The sequence below is a fragment of the Acomys minous genome, assembly GCF_964271855.1.
Source record: "Acomys minous genome assembly, chromosome: 8".
In the NCBI taxonomy this organism is placed as follows: domain Eukaryota; kingdom Metazoa; phylum Chordata; class Mammalia; order Rodentia; family Muridae; genus Acomys; species Acomys minous.
The window spans coordinates 14,802,487-14,807,826 of NC_140489.1; positions in this window are offsets into that span (position 1 = coordinate 14,802,487).

Below are 5,340 nucleotides of genomic sequence, written 5' to 3' on the forward strand. Positions count from 1 at the left end.
CTTGTCCCTCTGGAGCCACAAGGCCAAATAAACACTCCTTCTGTAAGTCTTGGTGTTTTATCACAGCAACAGAAAAGTAACAAATACAGAGCTCTCCCTCCTTTAAAAAAAAAAAAAAAGACTATCTTCAAGAACTCAGGTAAAAAAAAAAAAAAAGAACTCAGATAAGGGGCAGGCTTTTCAGAGACAAAAGATAGGTACAAGAGACAGCAGGCAGAAAGCTACATGCTGTGTGGAGTCTCCTTTCCCCCTTACTCTGGCCTGAACATCACACCCCGACCTTCACCTCCTGTGGCTGGTTCAGGCTCTGAGCCGGAACTTGCCAGGAGAGTCCTGGGGAGAGAGATGACACAGGTCTGAGCTCTGGACAACGCTGCCACTGGGAGTCAAGCAAACAGAGGAGACAGCTGTCACTTTCCTGCAGCTTAACGTTTTCAGAGGTTTATGTCATTTGTGCTGTTTCACAGACTGAAGACTAAGGGCACATTCTCTATGTAAAAGAGGACATAGGTTTTACCAGACTGCAGTAGGGTTCCACATTAGAAACATGGTAGGAACCTTAGGTTAAAAGGAAATGACTTTACTTAGCAATATCTTATACATTTTCTGTTATTATAATAACATTTGATGAGGAGCTTTATAAAGAAATCATCTTACTGGGCATGCAATCCCAGCACTCGGGAGGCAGAGTTGGGAGGTTCTTTAGTTCAAGGCCAGCCTAGGCTACCTGGCAAGTTACGGGCCAACCTGGGCTAGCTACATAGTGGGATTCTGTCTCCAAAAGCTGCGATCCAGAACCATAATCAGCCAAGTTTCTGTCCTTCCCAAGCCACCCAGTGTGTGAGATTCAGTGACAGCCGCTCAGAACAGGCTGGAGCAGGCCTCAGTCTCCCTCTGGGAGCTACTGTCAGGCAACTCCCCCTTCTGGGACCACGTGGTCCACCTGACTACTGAGATCTCTAGGAAATGGTCCAGGGTGCCCCGAACTTACACCTCTCCTTGTCATGCTCCTCATGTATCGCCTCAAGCCTGGAATTCTCAGCCCCCTGGAACGCTGAATGGGTGCCAGCTTTCCAAACCTTCCAGAAGCTACACCCTCCTCCCATGTCCCGCCCCACCCTCACCCCGCCTCATCATCCGCTGTCCCCACACTCCATCCTCACCTTCCCAGGACCTCACTCCAAGGTCACCCTTACTTTCCTCACTGTCCTTCAACACTTTCTTCTTCCACCACCCCCAAATGCCACGCCCACTAATGGTCGGTGAAGATCTCCCCCCATCACTTGACTGTGCGCCCCTAAGGGTTCCTTCTAATCACTTAACCTTGTCATCTGTGCTCAGGCAGCAGTCCCGACCCCACTACCACTCAGTCTCTTACCCGACAGCAACCCATCAGCGCTGAGGGATGGCTGGAAACGGAACCTGGATGTTCAAGTGAGTGAGGATGAAGGCAGCGCATGAAAAAGGATGGAGCCATTACAGGACTGTGCGACCCTGACCCCGCCCCCCTTCTTACTCAGACTGTCTGGAGCCTGAGCCCTGCTCTGCCGATGGGGGGCGCTGTGAGCTTGTGCCATTGACATTAGAATGGATGGTGTGAGCTCCTCCGGGCTGCGTTGGGGTTTATTTGGCGTTGGGCTCCGTGAGCAGGATGCTATTACGGCAGTATAATTGGTTTCTCAAAGGTGATTTACTCCTCTTGTTAGCAGACTGGAGTGGTTGAGGATTTCAATCTACTAACATTTAGATTGCCTCAGGAGGGAGGCCAGCAAGTCCCGCCTGCACACATCTGAAATGCCTGTAGCCAGCATCCCGCCGCTGCAGGTTCTGGGTGGAATGCTAACACATCTCTGATGACCTCAGCTGAGGTACAGAAGCTAGGCCTCCTCAGAGAAAAGGGGAGTGTAGCTCTCAGCAGGGCGAGCATGTTCTCTTGACTTGTGTATCCCGGAAGCGTTGCCTGCAGCTCAGTGCACAACTGACTCTTAAGGTTTGAGGGTAGCGCGCGCGCGCGCGCGCGTGTGTGTGTGTGTGTGTGTGTGTGTGTGTGTGTGCCACACTGCTATTGCAAAACTCTTTGGGGTAGATGGAAAATGAGAGGTGACAGAGAGAAGACAAAATACACCATCTGTGACTAGGGCTCAAGGGGTCTGTGTGCCAGGCCTGTATGATTTGTAAAACGGCAATGACAAGATGGAGCAGATGTGCTGGGAGAGCATTGATGAGAAAGGTCAGAAACTGCCATGCAACAGGTCATCCCAGAACAAAACGAGACCCACCAGAGTCATCACTTCTCCACAGCCCCTGCAAATGTCTTAGGCAAACCCCGTACCCCACAAATGCAAAGGGGAGCCAGGGCAGCTGGTTTTGATGAGTGTCTATGGATGGAGTCCTATTGTTTCCAAGTGAGGCTGGTGATCAGGCTCTGTGGGTTGTGTTCTAGACTGTTCTCTCCCCCATTGAAGGGAGTGATGAGAAAGCTGGAACCCCAGTCCTTGGACGGTGGAAGATCAGAAGTTCAAGATCACCCCCCAAGTGTGTAGGAAGTTTGGGGCATTGTATTGGGAGCACTGGAATTCTAAAGAGGGGTTTGCATTCTGGAGCAGGGCAGGCCTTGCCCTTGGTACATTGTCCTTGCTTCACTGTAATGGAGCCACATCTGAGCTGTCCCCCTGCCCTGCAAGGTACCCAACAGTGCCAAAAAAACAGATGCAGATGCTTCAGATCTAGCAGATGGCTCTGGGTGTGGCCTAACCCAGGCTCTGAGGACAGGAACTTTTTGCTCAATCCATTTTAAGTTGCCCCGTGTATAAAATTGGGGTTGACCAAATCACTGCAGACTTGGGGAATATAAGAGGGCTCTTGGGTTCAGGGAGGCAAACTCCATCTTGTGGGTGGGGCCAGTGCACTCAGGAGAGGATGTCTCCCTGGAAGCTAGAGAGAGGCTCTGTGCAGGAAGGAAACCACTCAGCCACCCCCGCCCAGAACCTGTCAAGAGCCTGGCAGGAAGAGACAGGATTAAAGGCTGCACCTGGCTTTTACGTGGGTTTGGGGATCCAGATTCAGGTTCTCGTGCTTGGACATGAGACTAAGCCTGACCCCAGCCTGAGGAATAGACTTTTCAGAAATTCTAATACACATTTGAGAGGAACTTGGGGGTTGGATTATTTGTTTTTGAGACATGATCTCTCTATATAGTTCAGGCTGTTTTAGAATTCATAATCCTCCTGCCTCCACTTCCTGTGTGTTGGGATTACTGGGGTATACTTCCATGACCAGATAAAAATGGTCTTTTAAAGTTCTATTCATATTTTTAAAACAAGTTCTATTCATGGCCACAAGTGGAAGTTAGTTAAGTTCTGAGGCATTCCTGTCGTGCCTCCCTCCAACCAGGGAGGACAGAGTTCAGGTTGTCACTGTCATATGGAGTGACAGAAGGGGTCAGTGGCAAAGGCCACTGGGGGGGGGGGGCTCTCCAGAGAGCCACTGGTAGCAGCTGGCATGAGGTAAGGACAGAGGAGATGGAGGGAGCTGGCTGCTCCTGGTCGGTGAGGTGGCGGCACCTTGGGATCATGCTGCTGTTTGCGTGGCTGTGACAAGAACACAGGTCTCAGAGCCCTTGCTGTTGGTCTGTTCCTGGCTGCCATTTGCCTGCCAACAGGTCACTTTGGCTTGCCCTGGACAAACATATTGGGGTTCATTCGGTCTCAACACCACTGCAGAGAAAGCTAATACCCAAGGTCCCCTTGGCTGGAGCTCCCAGAGGCCCCAAGGGAAGAATCAACAGCCACGTTTGCCCCCTTAATAACCTTGAACGCCTCACTGTCCTCTCTGCCAGCCTTGACTGCAAGAAAGAAGTTAGAAAACTTAGAAAAGAAGTTCCTGGCTGACCTCCTGGCCTCCCTCCCTGCCTGCCCCACCCCTCCTCCACTCTTTGGCTGTTCCCCAGGCCCTGCTGCTTTCTCTCTTTTCCTTCACAAAATGCCTGACATCCTGACCCCATTCTCCCTGGTGGCCTGTCCTCTCTTACACACTGTCCACTGGGATGCCTAGGAGCCTCCAGGCTTTAGCCTTGATATGCTAAGGAGGTAGACATAGGAATTCCAATCCAGTACGAACTCCTCCAAGCTTTCAAAACCAGGGCTCCCTCTACCTTTCCTGCCTTGGGCACTAAGCCTTCTGGCTCCCCTGGAGCAAGTGGCTAGAAGGAAGCAAGTGTGCAGATAGGAAATATGAAAATGCCTCAGCTTAAGTTTACAGAAGATTATCCTTGGGACATGGTTGTGATGATCGTGGCCCTGGGAGTGAGGGTAGACTCCCTAGAGCCTGCAGATAAACTTCAAGCAGGCATCTGTGGGCATCTGTGATCCTCAGGCGCAGAGACAGCAGGGTGTGAAGGCAAGCTCATGGAGGCAGGAGTCCTGGCTGAGGCTGGGTCCTGGACTCTCCAGAGCTCACGTCTCAGCCCTGATTAGAAAAGCCAGGGTTTGAAAGAAGCTGTTTGCAAGGGCTTGAAACTCAGGGCATCTCCAGCCAAAGGTTCTAATTCCCTGAACTTCAAATTTCTAGGTAAATTCTCAGAACACAAACTCAATCAAAAAACTTTCAATTTAAGAGCAAGGAGTTTGGGGTTCTGAAACGTGTATAAAACCAGTTCCCCATGGGGATCTGACATGGCTACATCCACTGACTCAAGGAAAGAGAGGCATGCCAGGCAAAAATCAGGAGCAGAAGTTATGGAGCATGTGGGCAAAAGGGAGGGCACCACCCTGCTTGGGGGGGGGCTACTTGGGGAAGGGGGGGGCAACATAAAGCAAAGAAAGATGGTATAATAAGAAGAACTGAGACCATTCCAGAAAACCCTACCCAGCAAGCACCTTGAGCTTTAGAGCCTGGCTTTGTCTCTTTACCCTATGTCCTCTGCATCTTGATCTCCTAACAAATGCAAAAGCCATGCCACAAGCTCCTGCTGCCTGCCCCATGCCTTCCTTGCCATAAGAGACTGTGCACCCCAAACTGTAAGCCAGAATAATGCCTCTCCCCCATCCCTCTGCTTCTGTCAGGAACGGTGTCACAGGGCTCAGAAAAGTAAATAAGATGGAGGTTGACTGGCCTCAGCCAGGAGTTCTTGCTTGGACTCCCTCATGTGCTTTCAGACATATGGTAGCTGGGATCCAGCCCACCGAAGACCCATCAAGGCTAGGAGTCAAAAAAGATCACACTCTGAGCTGCAAGTGGTTGTCAGCTGGGAGCTCAGCCGGAGTTGGCAGCCAAAGACCTACATATGACTCTTCTACGGTCTCCGGCTGTCTCAGCCTTAAGCAGCTGGGTTCCTGAAAG